At 40.7% G+C, this 15,042-nt stretch overlaps 1 long non-coding RNA gene and 1 pseudogene across 4 annotated transcripts in view; one reads left to right on the top strand and one right to left on the bottom strand.

The window, feature by feature from the left end:
- Positions 1-15,042, top strand: part of LOC144330498 (uncharacterized) — a 48,858-nt gene that overhangs the window by 1,138 nt on the left and 32,678 nt on the right. The window lies entirely within an intron of this gene.
- On the bottom strand, positions 11,645-12,441 carry LOC721119 (immunoglobulin heavy variable 3-23-like; annotated as a pseudogene). The gene is made up of 2 exons (XR_001446518.3): positions 12,293-12,441; positions 11,645-12,189 (listed from the first exon to the last, which is right to left on the bottom strand). The product of XR_001446518.3 is annotated as an immunoglobulin heavy variable 3-23-like (transcript).

The raw sequence follows: 15,042 nt of genomic DNA on the forward strand, positions 1-15,042 counted from the left end.
CAGAGTCCTGCAAACACAAACCTGACTTCTCCAGCTAATGAGAAAGGAAACCTCTCCCTGCACCGGCTCCTGGGACCTGTCCCGTCCTCAGTGGGTCCCGAACGCCCCCTGGGGGATCCAAGCGCCCCTGTAGGGAGGTTTGTTTCTGGGCTCACACTGAGTTCCCCTCACTGTGTTTCTGGCACAGTAATACACGGCCGTGTCCTCGGTTTTCAGGCTGCTCATTTGCAGACTGGCGATGCTTTTGGAATCATCTCTTGAGATAGTGAATCTGCCTTTCACAGACGCGGCGTATTCTGTTCTCCCACCATTAGCTTTGTTTCTCATGAAACCTACCCACTCCGGCCCCTTTCCTGGAGCCTGGCGGACCCAGCTCATGTAGTGGTCACTGAAGGTGAATCCAGAGACTGCACAGGAGAGTTCTTAGGGACCCCCCAGGCTGGACCAAGCCTCTCCCAGACTCCACCAGCTGCACTTCACACTGGACACCTGCAAACACAGAGACACCAAGGTCAGAAACTGCCACACATATCCACTGTTTCTCTCACTCATGTCCACTCACACTCACTATCTCTAGTTCTCCATGAATTACCTTTCAAAACAGCTACAAGGAAAACCCAGCTCAGCCAAAATTCCATGGCCGGTGGTCTGTGTTGAGTGCTGATCACCAAGTGGAAACCTCTGGGAATCCCAGGCTGGGGCTCCTCTCCCAGAGCTGCAGAGTCAGGGCTGGGCTGGTTTTCATCAGGAGAGGGAGGACCCTATTTGCATGTCTCCTACTATATGGCAAGCACTGGGGTGGGACGCCTGAGAAGATGGTCCCCAGATGAGATGACTGTCCCTTGCAGAAATTTGGTGACAATGATGGTATTTGGAAAATATGCTGTCTCATTATAAAATTATGCTGTGATAAACACTTTGAAATGATCACCCTATTTTATTTTTACATACTTGTGTAAATTGTGTTTTATCAGAACCAGTGGTTTCTCCATGTAGAGATGCTCAGTATGTGTCTAAGAGCTGATATCTGGGACGGGTAAACCCTGGTATCTGGGCCTGTGCTCCTCATCACTGGCCCCAATTACTCCCTGAACCAGCTCCAGGACAGAGGTGGACATGCCTAGTGTGGTTTGTGGAACCCATTTCCTGTATTGAGAACATGTGTGTTTTTTGCTGCATTCTAGCATTCACCTAAAAATATGGTGAGAACTAAGGTTCAGGCAGATAAATTCTTAAGTATTTCTGAAATTTAATATACATTTTTTCTATCATTCTGTCACTCCTTCTTTGTCTAAGTTTCCATTTGTTCCTTGTAATGAATTTTATAAGTTTTAGTTCGGAGATAATAAACTTTCACATATTTAAAGTGTGTAGTTGATAAACATGATGTAACCATCATCATTATCAAGGTGGACAAGAAAATTCTCAACATTTCCTTTTGTTCTTCTATATTCTTCCTCCTTTTCCCTTTCTTTCTTCTACTCATTTCCCTGACAACTGCTGATCTTTACATTGCTGCAGATTCAATTTAATTCATCAGAACGTAAAAAATGAAATATCAGGGTATATATTCTTGTTTGGCTTATTTTAGTTAGTGTAAATAATTAGGTGTTTTACCTTGTAGTTATGTATATCAGACATTTACTTATTATAAATGCTGGGTAGTATTCTAGCAAACAAATTTACCCTAACTTTTTTTTATTAAGCAGCTGAACAATATTTGAATTCTTTTTGTCATTCTTAAAAAATCTACTACTAAGCTTGGAAATGTATATAGAAAATGAATATATTTGTCTTATGTTTAGAACTGCACCAACAATAATAGATAAACATGGAAGATGGAACTTTGCAAATTTTCTTTAATACTTTGGATAATTACAGTTTCAAAACCAACAATAAATCTCAAGTTTAGGGATAAGTAAGTTCTCATAGTGATTAACAAAGCCAGGGTTTGAAATTACATATAGAAGAGTCTGGAATATGAAATATAGGCTACTCCAATAAAAAAATACAAATACATATTGGATTGCTTGAAATTGAGTGTGGTAAGTATTTTGTAGTGTGAAATTTTAAGGAACCACATATTAAAAGCTAACCTATCATCTTGAAACCCTTTCCCTGGAGAAGGGGACAGTCATAAAAATCCTTTCTCGAAGTGTCTGTCTGGGAGAAAAGAAGAGCCCACACTTCTAAAATATATTCAGATCCAATTCCTTTATTTCCACTACAGAACTAAGAATTTGCTCTGCCAAGGCAAACCACTGAAACCAGAATCCTAGGGACACTGTTTCAACCCGTCAGGATTGAGATGGGAACAGAGGTCCCCACCCAAAGTCCATTGAGAAGCAGCTCCTCTCTCTATATTGTGGAATGATAGCCTTAGTCTGCAGGGTAGGGCAGCAGAACTGGAAGGTGGTGGTGTCAATGGAGAACACGAGCTGTGGGAGGGAGCACCTGGGGAAAGCAGGAGGACACTACCACAGGGGAAGAGGCAAGAACACACAGACCAGCATCTCATCTGGTGGAGGGTGAGAAACACTCGCAAGGTCACGCCCAGACTCAGGGTCACGATGCCTTCCTAGGAATAAGGACCCAGGAATATGGACCCTTTAGTCTAATGCCCTTCAGCAACTGATAAATTGTCAGTAAATAAAACACTTTAATGCACTTGTTTCTTAATGAATAACACTTGATAAAAGTGGTGGTTATGAAATAATAATTTATATCACTAATACAAATTTTCATTTAGGATATATTCTCCTACCTGATGTAAATCAGCTCAGAAGGCAGAAGTTATTGCACTTAGTAGAGCTTGTAAATTAACCAAAGACCAGGATTAAATACAGATGTTCTACAGTAGCACAGAATCTAAAATGTGCTGCAGGCAGAGGAAGTTTTTAAATCTTCTGGAAGCCCCGTCAAAATAGACAACAAGAAAAGACACTTTTAAGTGAATTCCTACACGTTAGAGACCTGACATATGAATTTGAAACAAATGAAAATAAAGAGAAAAATGAAACATTAGTATGAAAACTGGAATAATGTTCGGGTGCATCATTACATCAAACACTCAATCGTAAGCTGGTGTGTAATATTATCTAAACATGGAAGGCATCGCCATTGTTCACATCATACAGAATCAATCCATCTCACAATAATCTGGGTATGTTGATAAATTGGCATCTTTAAATAAAAAATTATAAAACTTTAATAAAATATGGAAACTCTCTTGGCCAAGAGTTACCCCACTAGCACTATGACATCAGGGTCCCTCCCTCAGGACACATCAGTTACTGCCCTATGACCCGGGAGCTGAAAGATTCATACATTTAGAAATTTTACCCTCATTGCTCACCTTTGTCCTATTGCATGCCTGTGTTACACAATATTGAAAGTAATTTTTGTTTTATATTCACTGCAATCACCGAAAGTTTAATGTTGCCTTTCATGTCATCTTTTAACAGTATTTTGTGATCTTCAACCATGAAATTATGTCCATTAGAAGAAACATCAGGAAAAAAATCTCCTGTTGAATCATATTGGAATAAATATTATCAGGCACTATTAACCAAAATACTGCAGAAAAAAATTCAGGGAGTATTCTTGGGTTGATATTTTGCAACTAAATAATCAGTTCAGACCAGATGTGGTGGCTCATGCCTTTAATTCCACTACTTTGAGAAGCAAAACAGAAGAAGGGGAATCATATGAGACTAGGAGTTTGAGACCAGCCTGGGCAACATAGAGAGATCCCATTTCTATGAAAGAACTTTTTTAAAAAATCAGCTGGGTTTGGTGATGCACCCCTCTAGTCCTACATAGTCAAGAGGCTGAAACAGGAGGATTGTTTGGGCCGGAAGTTCAAGGTAACAGTGAACTGCACTCCAACCTGTGTGAAAGAGTAAGACCCTATCTCTAATTTTAATAGTAATAGGCAAGAATTGTACACTATTGTAAGGCTACTCAAATAGAAGATATTAAACTGAGAATCCTTAGAAATCCTCTGGTGCTTCTGATGTTTTGGAACAGGCATCTCACCTAAGACATTATAGGCAGATGATCTTAGAGAGTGAAAATTCTCCACAAAAGTCATTGGAACACAACGCTTGTCTAATGCCCTGCCCCGTGCCTTTCACCTCTTTCTCCTCATTTTCCTCCTCCTTTTCATTATTATTTGCTTATTCTTAAAATCAGTCTTCTCATTTTGTGTAGACCTGGTTGTTGTCCACCCATATTGGGCTGATCTTTTTTATTCATGATTTTTATAGTTTCTACATAGAATAAGTCATCAGACTATTTTTCTTATGTCTGACTGCTGATAACTTAACACTCATTCCTCCCTCATCTCTTTTCTTTCCCATATGAGGTAAATCTAGTCAGGAATCACAGGAATTCCCTATTTGAAGCCATTTGGAGGTTCACACCCCACAAACTCCTTTCTGTGAGTGAGACCCCTCACTCTGCCTCCACCACCAAACCACTATAGGAACCCTGAGCCAGTCTCTTTTCTTGCTCGACCAAGCCATTTTGGACATTCCTGAGAGACCAGCACTACTCTTGGCAGACACCTCCAGAGGTAATTAACCTTTCCATATTCACGTGGGGCAGTGTGTGGCATCGACAGATATGACATCCATACTGCATTTTAGTTGTGATATCTTGGCCTATTTTTGGTGTCAACTAGAACTGATGCTGTGAGCTTGGTGCCACTGCTCCTCACCACAGGATACACCTGTTCCCTGACCCAACTCCAGAAGAGAGCTGGCATGCCTGGTATGGTTTGTTTACTCCCATTATGTAATAAAATCATGACATTATATTGTTGTATTCTAGTGTTTCCCTAGGAATATAGGTAGACTTAGGGTTTATTCATGTGTATATTCTGGAGTCTTTGATTTCTCTTATATATTTAATGAAATCTTTAATTCTGTGTTGAGAAATTTAAAATTTATTCAGTTTGATGAGTGAAGTTCTTACGCCATTGTTCTGTGATTTTCTTTTTTAATATCTTCTATATTTCATTCATCTCTAACTCATTTTCTACCATATTCTAGGTGTTTAAATTTGTAATAGTTTAATGAGGTGAAAAAGCAAATAGTGGCCCTCCCATAATGTGTATAACTTGAAAAATAGTGACATAACCATTACCTTTCTCAACATAGAAAAAAACTCAACTGTACTCAACATTTCCTTTTGTTTTCCTATATTTCCTGCTTCCAGACCTCCCCTTCTCACACTACGTCCAGAGTCAACTACTGGTTTTCTTTATGTAACATTAGATTGGTTTTCATATAATAGAGTTTATAAAAGTGGAATAGTATGTATGGACTTGTATGTGTTTGTCGTATTTTACTCATCATATGTACTTGTGAATTTACCCTTACTTTTGAGTGTAGTCAGCAGTACCTTATTGTAACAATAGATGTTTTTTCCGGTGAATGAATTTACCACAATGTATTTATTAATTAAGCTGCTGATTGATATTTGGATTGCTTTCACTATCTGGCTATTATTTTTTTTTTTTTAAGTGGTATTATCTTAGAAAAGTACATAGCTGAGAAACACAACGTTCTTATTCTTACAACAATATGAACAGCTGGTAAGCTGGGAAAACTGCACTTTAATCTATGGTTTTCAGCACATCAGGTAATCGAAGTTGTAGAATTCTGTGTGTGTGTGAGATTGTGACTGAGAGAGTAGAAGAGAAGAAGGGAAAAAGAAGAGAAAGAGATTGTACATAACTGACCGTAATTTATGAGGTGCTCAAATAAGTACAGGGACTCAGAGTCTTAAGGGAAAAGGTCCACGTAAGATGGAGAGGATGACTTGATGCACCTGCATATGGTTATATATTTGTATAAATGACACTTTCTAATAATACAAAGAATCACGTACATGAGAATAAACTAGGTGTCTAGTGGTGAAATATAATGATGATGCCAAATCCCATCTCCAGCACCTTTTCCCTGCAATTGCACCTTCCTTGGTGTGTGTCCTGAGTGCCTCCTGGTGTCATGAGCATCTCCTGTTGCTCCTGAGCGCCCCTGCCAGGAGGTTTGTGTCTGGGCTCACAATGATTTCCCCTCACTGTGTTTTTTTAATAAGAATTCATGACTGTGTACTTGTTGTTCAGGTCGCTCAGCTATAGGAAAAACTGTTTTTTTGCATGTGGATCTGGAGATGGTACCTGGACTCCTCTTGAGGAGTGAGTTAGGTTGTGCACTCCATCATGAGCTGTGCACCTGATCCAGTCCAGTTTCTTCCCTGGCGGCTGATGGATCCAGATCCAGCAGGAAGCACTGGTTGTGATGGAGAATACAGAGATGGCACAGATGAGGGAGAGGGTCTGTGAGGGCTTCACAAGTCCAAGAGTGCGCTGAGAAACACAGTTGTTGGCATGCACAGGTTCTGAACAGCACGTTGAAATTCACAAAATATGCACATTTTGATACATAAATAAAAACAGGACTGTATTGGCAATAGTATATAGAAACAGCTCAGAAATAAACTGATATATCTATGGCAAATTGATTTTCAGCATGAAAACCCACAATACACAATGAATAAATCATAGTCTGTCTCTAAGAGGATGTTAGAAAAACTGGATCTACACATGCAAAGAATTAAGAATTTTAGTTTAGAATAAACACAAAAATCAACTCTAAATGGGATAGATTGTTAAATGTATGGCTTGTAACTGTAAAATTTCCCCTACCCAGAAAATAATAAGAATGATTTCCTGTATTTCATATTAAAGTCACAGACAACAAAAGCAGAATTGAACAAGTGGAACTACATCACAACAAAAAGATTTTGCAAAGCATGGAAAAAATTCCAACCGACAGAATGGGAATATAATTGTAAGTCATGCATCTGAAAAAGTGTTAATATCCACAGTATACATGCAACTTCTACAACTCATTAGCAAAATCATAATCGTCTGATCTTAAAATGGTCAGTTTTATACCTTAAAAAATTACGAACTTAGATCTCATGTCAAAGATTCTTCCCTCTGGGTAATGGAAAGTTTTATGGTACACTCGATTAGGGTAGACTTTGTAGTTATTCAATCCAAAATTAATATATGTGGTGTTATCCTGGTGCAGTTGCTGACACCTGTAATCCCAGCACTTTGAAAGGCTGAACTGGTACCAGTACCATGCTGTTTTGGTTACTGTAGCCTTGTAGTATAGTTTGAAGTCAGGTAGCGTGATGCTTCCAGCTTTGTTCTTTTGACTTAGGATTGTCTTGGCAATGCGGGCTCTTTTTTGGTTCCATATGAACTTTAAAGCAGTTCTTTCCAATTCTGTGAAGAAACTCATTGGTAGCTTGATGGGGATGGCATTGAATCTATAAATTACCTTGGGCAGTATGGCCATTTTCACGATATTGATTCTTCCTATCCATGAGCATGGTAGGTTCTTCCATTTGTTTGTGTCTTCTTTTATTTCACTGAGCAGTGGTTTGTAGTTCTCCTTGAAGAGGTCCTTTACATCCCTAGTAAGTTGGATTCCTAGGTATTTCATTCTCTTTGAAGCAATTGTGAATGGAAGTTCATTCATGATTTGGCTCTCTGTTTGTCTGTTACTGGTGTATAAGAATGCTTGTGATTTTTGCACATTAATTTTGTATCCTGAGACTTTGCTGAAGTTTCTTATCAGCTGAAGGAGATTCTGGGCTGAGACAATGGGGTTTTCTAAATATACAATCATGTCATCTGCAAAGAGGGACAATTTGACTTCTTCTTTTCCTAACTGAATATCCTTTATTTCTTTCTCTTGCCTGATTGCCCTAGCCAGAACTTCCAACACTATGTTGAATAGGAGTGATGAGAGAGGGCATCCCTGTCTTGTGCCAGTTTTCAAAGGGAATTTTTCCAGTTTTTGCCCATTCAGTATGATATTGACTGTGGGTTTGTCACAAATAGCTCTTATTATTTTGAGGTACGTTCCATCAATACCGAATTTATTGAGCATTTTTAGCATGAAGGGCTGTTGAATTTTGTCAAAGGCCTTTTCTGCATCTATTGAGATAATCATGTGGTTTTTGTCTTTGGTTCTGTTTATATGCTGGATTATGTTTATTGATTTGCGTATGTTAAACCAGCCTTGCATCCCAGGGATGAAGCCCACTTGATCATGGTGGATAAGCTTTTTGATGTGCTGCTGGATCCGGTTTGCCAGTATTTTATTGAGGATTTTTGCATCGATGTTCATCAGGGATATTGGTCTAAAATTCTCTTCTTTTGTTGTGTCTCTGCCAGGCTTTGGTATCAGGATGATGTTGGCCTCATAAAATGAGTTAGGGAGGATTCCCTCTTTTTCTGTTGATTGGAATAGTTTCAGAAGGAATGGTACCAGCTCCTCCTTGTAACTCTGGTAGAATTCAGCTGTGAATCCATCTGGTCCTGGACGTTTTTTGGTTGGTAGGCTATTAATTATTGCCTCAATTTCAGAGCCTGCTATTGGTCTATTCAGGAATTCAGCTTCTTCCTGGTTTAGTCTTGGGAGAGTGTAAGTGTCCAGCATGGTACTGGTACCAAAACAGAGATAAAGACCAATAGAACAGAACAGAGCCCTCAGAAATAATACCACACATTTACAGCCATCTGATCTTTGACAAACCTCAGAAAAACAAGAAATGGGGAAAGGATTCCCTATTTAATAAATGGTGCTGGGAAAATTGGCCAGCCATAAGTAGAAAGCTGAAACTGGATCCTTTCCTTACTCCTTATACGAAAATTAATTCAAGATGGATTAGAGACTTAAATGTTAGACCTAATACCATAAAAGCCCTAGAAGAAAACCTGGGTAATACCATTCAGGACATAGGCACCGGCAAGGTCTTCATGTCTAAAACACCAAAAGCAACGGCAACAAAAGCCAAAATTGACAAATGGGATCTAATTAAACTAAAGAGCTTCTGCACAGCAAAAGAAACTACCATCAGAGTGAACAGGCAACCTACAGAATGGGAGAAAATTTTTGCAATCTACTCATCTGACAAAGGGGTAATATCCAGAACCTACAAAGAACCCAAACAAATTTACAAGAAAAAAACAAACAACCCCATCAAAAAGTGGGCAAAGAATATGAACAGACATTTCTCAAAAGAAGACATTCATACAGCCAACAGGCACATGAAAAAATGCTCATCATCACTGGCCATCAGAGAAATGCAAATCAAAACCACTATGAGATACCATCTCACACCAGTTAGAATGGCAGTCATTAAAAAGTCAGGAAACAAAAGGTGCTGGAGAGGACGTGGAGAAATAGGAACACTTTTACACTGTTGGTGGGATTGTAAACTAGTTCAACCATTATGCAAAACAGTATGGTGATTCCTCAAGGATCTAGAACTGGAAGTACCGTATGACCCAGCCATCCCATTACTGGGTATATACCCAAAGGATTATAAATCATGCTGCTATAAAGACACATGCACATGTATGTTTATTGCGGCACTATTCACAATAGCAAAGACTTGGAATCAACCCAGATGTCCATCAGTGACAGACTGGATTAAGAAAATGTGGCACATATACACCATGGAATACTATGCAGCCATAAAAAAGGATGAGTTTGTGTCCTTTGTAGGGACATGGATGCAGCTGGAAACCATCATTCTCAGCAAACTATCGCAAGAACAGAAAACCAAACACCGCATGTTCTTACTCATAGGTGGGAACTGAACAATGAGATCACTTGAACTCGGGAAGGGGAACATCATACACCGGGGCCTGTCATGGGGAGGGGGGAGGGGGGAGGGATTACATTGGGAGTTATACCTGATGTAAATGACGAGTTGATGGGTGCTGACGAGTTGATGGGCGCAGCACGCCAACATGGCACAAGTATACATATGTAACAAACCTGCACGTTATGCACATGTACCCTAGAACTTAAAGTATAATAATAAAAAATTTAAAAAAATAAAAAAATAAAAAAAGAAAGGCTGGGTTGGGTGGATCATCTGAGGTCAGGAGTTTGAGACAAGCCTGACCAATATGATGAAACCCCGTCTCCACTAAAAATACAAAAATTGGCCAGATGTGGTGGCATGTGCCTGTAGTCCCAGCTACTCTGGAGGCTGAGGCAAGAGAATTGCTCGAACCCAGGAGGTGGACGTTGCAATGAGCTGAGATCGTGCAATTGAACTCCAGCCTGGGTGACAGAGTGAGACTCCATCTCAAATATATATATATATATATACACACACACACACATATTTTTATATATATATATATATGTGGTTCTGAATTTACTTAATAGATGTTATTAAAACTGTCATCAGTTGACTCTAGGTTAGGTAGATTGTCAATGATAAAATGAGTGGACCAGATTCCATCGGAGCAGAACTGGATAAAATTAAATTCCATGGTAATTCGGCAGCTTCACCTGTCTCTGGGACTTCCAGCCTGCACTTATTTATAGATGATCTTATGGACATTGGATATTCCTAGACGTCTCCAAAGTCTGTCATCCTCTACGTCTCACAGAAATGTGGCATGTCCACCTGTAGCTTGTCAACCCTGAATAACAGACATAAAGAGATTTTAAAATGTGGTAACATTTATTCTAGGATGTGCATTGCAATGGAAATATGTATGGGTGCATTCAGGTTGGTAAAGGAAGATAAAGAATTAAGGAAAAATGAGGAGAGTTACGTCAGCTGTTTTGAGACAATTATCCTGGGCTAGAAGGATCAATAACAGGGGTAACATCAGTGTAAGGTTGAACAAGCAGTTGTTGGGCAGATATACTTGGAGAAGTAATTCTTTTAAGGTTGTGATGGCTTTTGTGCAAGGTTGTGGCGGTGCAGAGTCTATGATAGTTCTTGTTATCAGGAACATGTGTGTTAGAACCCTCCTTCATGGCCTTCCCCAGATTCATTCGTTAGGGTTTTAACACAAGTGGCTCCATCTTGATTCTAATAAATTTCACAAGCTCTTTCTAACACTAACACTACTTCTGAAGCAGATGACTCTGACGGCTTGAACAGGGTTAATTCCACATCCACATCCCATTTTGATAAAATAAGTTTATCCTCTTCACTATTATCAGCCAACTGCATTCGCAGATGAGTCTACACACAACACAGTGGAGAGTCCTGAGCAGATGGGGAGGGAAGGAAGTCCCGTCAGCCTTTCCCATGTGGCTGCAGGAGCCACAGCCTGAGCCCCACCTGAGCTCCAAGAAAATGCCTTGAGCCCTGGAGTGTAGACCACAGAGACCATCTGTTTCTTTTTCAGGAAGCAGGGAAAGCAAATAAAAAAGGGAGAACAAACACTCCAAAGAAAGAACATGGATAGGGAGGGAAGGAGCACCAGGTCAGTGCTGATGCTGATTGGATTTAGTGTCAGGAGAAGGGTCAGATGAGAAACGTGAGCTTCTACATGACACTGACCCTGGCCCAGCCTCTCTATTGACTGCTATCAGAGTCCTTAGCTAAAGACTGTTCTAGTCCAGGAATCTCCCTGAGGATTCTGTACTGGGCATGATTGGAGACGACTCACCAGGCACCCCTGAGCTTCCTCAGGACTCTGATCTTGGTGGCCATAGTTGAGGCCTTTTCATCTCAGTAAACGTCAATCTGCATTTGGTGCATGTGAGAATAGGTCCTCATATTAAAATACTTTTAAAAATATGTAGAGATGACATTAGGAAGCACAGAATTCTAAACTTAGAGAGGTTCACTGGAGAAACCGTGAGGAGAAGACGAGGTCCCACATCCTGACAGGAAATCAGCCTCTATAGCACCTGCCTTTGGGGTTGACTCTGATCAGTGGGTCCTGAGCAGCCCCTGCAGCTGATTTCCCCTGAACGTTTCTGCAGGGAGGTTTGTGTCTGGGCTCACACTGACTTCCCCTCACTGTGTGTCTCGCACAGTAATAGACAGCCGTGTCCTCGGCTCTCAGGCTGTTCATTTGCAGATACACTGTGTTCTTGGCATTGTCTCTGGAGATGGTGAATCGGCCCTTGACAGAGTCTGGGTACAATGTGGTACTACCACTACCACTGCTAATACTTGAGACCCACTCCAGCCCCTTCCCTGGAGCCTGGCGGACCCAGTCCATGTAGTGGTCACTGAAGGTGAATCCAGAGGCTGCACAGGAGAGTCTCAGGGACCCCCCAGGCTGTACCAAGCCTCCCCCAGACTCCACCAACTGCACTTCACACTGGACACCTGCAAACAAGAAGAAACCCCAGTCAGAAACTTCCACATGTATCCACTGTTTATCTCACTCTTATCCACTCACACTCAATTTCAATAGTTCTCAATGAATTACCTTTTAAAATAGCAACAAGAAAAACCCAGCTCAGCCCAAACTCCATGATGCGTCCTCTGTGCTCTGTCCTGATCACCAAATGAAAACACCTGAAAATGCCAGGTCTGGGCCTCCTCTCCCAGAGCTGCAGGGTCAGGGCTGGGCTGGTTTTCATAAGCAGAGGGAGGGCTCTATTTGCATGTCTCCTACTATTTAGCAAGCTCTGGGGTGAGAGGCCTGAGGAGACAGTGGGGCTAAGAGCATGAGGAGTGTCCTGGGGGAGATTTGTGATATTGGTAGCATTTAGAAACTGTGGTTTCTTATTGAAAGTTTGTTCTGTGATAAAATATTAAAACCTATAAAACTTATAATTTTGTAATTTCTATTTTAAAACAGTGGTATTGAGATACAGTCGATCTACATAAACTGTGTATATTAAGTTAGCACCAATCATCTTTTATTTTTACATATGCAGAGGATACATGGTATGTGGTATCAATGTCATTTCCATGTTACAGATGAGAAATTCCTAGCAAAAGCACAGATGGGTTGTGCAATGTCCCCAGTGCTCACATTTGGTCAGAGTGAGCCTGGGTATCTGGACCTGTGCTTCTCACCACTGGACCTGACTGCTCCCTGAACCAAGCCCAGCACACAGGGGTCGCAGCTAGTGAGGTTTGCAGAACCTCTTCTCTGTAATGAGAACACGGTGTGATGTGTATGCACTGTTGTGATAACCTAACAATTGTAAAGAAAAGCACATTTCCTACAGTTTTATTTTCTTGGGTGTCACGCATTTTCTCATGTTAGTGTCTATCTTTCTATCAATCTTTATTGAAAAAATTATCCACTTATTTGCAATACTCGTATTGAGGCATTATTGCTGTGCAATAAATGTTGCTTAATTAAAGTGTGCATTTTAATAAGCTCTGAAGTCGAGCATGGTCTTACATACCAGTATTCCCAGCTATGTACGGCAGCAGAAGGAGGGTTGGTGGAGACCCAGAGTCTGAGGCTGCAGAGAGCTATGATCTCACCACTGAGATCTAGCTCGGATGACAAAGCAAGATCATGTCTCCAAAGGAAAAAAATGCAATTTCACATGTGCTCACCTGTGCTTCCCAAGTAACAATCAAGGTAACGATGAATTACACTTAAAAGTTTCCCTGGATTCCTCCAATTCCTGCCTCCCAGTCATTTTTCTCTCACCATACTGAGTCTGTCCCTCAACGTTTGTTGCTTCAGATCTATTTTTCAAGATTTGGTTAAAGAGAAATCTTAGTTTCTATTTCATTTGTGTGGCTTCTTGCTCAGCATAATTACTTGAGAGTCAGTAATTTGGTTGTGTATGAGGAATGTGTTCGTTGTAATGAAGAACAGAATTCCAGTTAATGAGTGTGCCCCTGCTATTTACACAGCTCCTTAACATTTTTGTTATTTCCAGTTTCTGAGTGTTACAAATAAAGCTTCTACTCAGCCTGGAGATGCAGGCATCCAAGAGAAAAAAAAATGTATTATTTTTACAACTAACCTTACTGAGCTGCAAATTAGCACATTTTCTTTAAAACATCAGATTATTGATGTTATAGGACAAACAAGGGACCTTACATCTTGTGAAACTCAGTGACCTGCAGGAACAAACAGGAAGAGAATATGACCTTATCTGAGGCAGAGGCCAGCAAATGTCATGTAAGTGAATGCAGGATTAAATTACACATATTCTTCAGATTGTTTAGAGTTGAGTATAGTAAAGAAGTTATTGTTTAAATTATCAGAGGACATACAACTGAGGATTCCTACTGCTATTGAAACCTTTTCTGCCAGGACTGAGGAGACATCACAAAAATCTCCAGCCTCTCCCTCCCAAGATGTTTCTGTGTGGGAAAGCGGAACAGCGGCTGTGGCTGAAATGCATCCAGACCCACCTCCCCTGCCACCACGACATTACCAAAGAATTAACATACTGGGGCAAAGCCACTAACACCTCCGTGTTACAGGCACTGGAGGAACTCATAGAAACTGGGATGGAAGGAAGGAAAGCTCCGAAGCTCTGTCCATTCTCTTAAGAATAACAGTCTCATATCCCATCTCCTCTTTCTTCCCTCTGGAAAAACAGCCTCATCCTGCTGGGAAGGGCAGAAAAGAGGAAGCTGAAGACATCAGTGGGAAGACATAGTGGCTGCTGGAAGAAGATCTGGGAACAAACAAGAAGACCCTCTACCCAGGAATGGGAGGAAAATGCATGGATCAGCATCACACCCGCAGGAGGGGCAGGGATACTTGGAAGGACACCCTGAGTCAGGACTGTGATGTCTGCCTGGAGTGTGGCTCCCTCAGAAGGACAGAGAGTGTCTGTTCAGTGCAACCCCTCCCACCACATTGACAGTTGTCAGGTCCTTGTGGCTCTGGGATGACCACAGGGACCTGAAAGACAGTCTTTCCAGATGACACAAGATTAAGGCCCAAAGCCAAGCAGGAAACAAAATTAAGATTTCACTGAATGAATCTGAGTGTCTGGTGGCTGCAGAGGAAACCCACAGCAATTCTGGCACCCACTGCAGTAAGGACTTTCAGATGTAGTCCTGAGTAGTTTCACAGTTTTCTACAGTAAAGGCACAGAAGAGATAGGGCATGATCATCTACAAAAAACTCATAAAACAAATTGTGATCATCTACAAAAATGCAGAAGTCATAAAGCAAATAATTAGCTGACATAAGGAATCTGATAGAAGTATCTTTGGAACGTAAATTTTGAAATAACTTGCATAAAT

Source organism: Macaca mulatta, chromosome 7, assembly GCF_049350105.2.
Source record: "Macaca mulatta isolate MMU2019108-1 chromosome 7, T2T-MMU8v2.0, whole genome shotgun sequence".
In the NCBI taxonomy this organism is placed as follows: Eukaryota; Metazoa; Chordata; class Mammalia; order Primates; family Cercopithecidae; genus Macaca; species Macaca mulatta.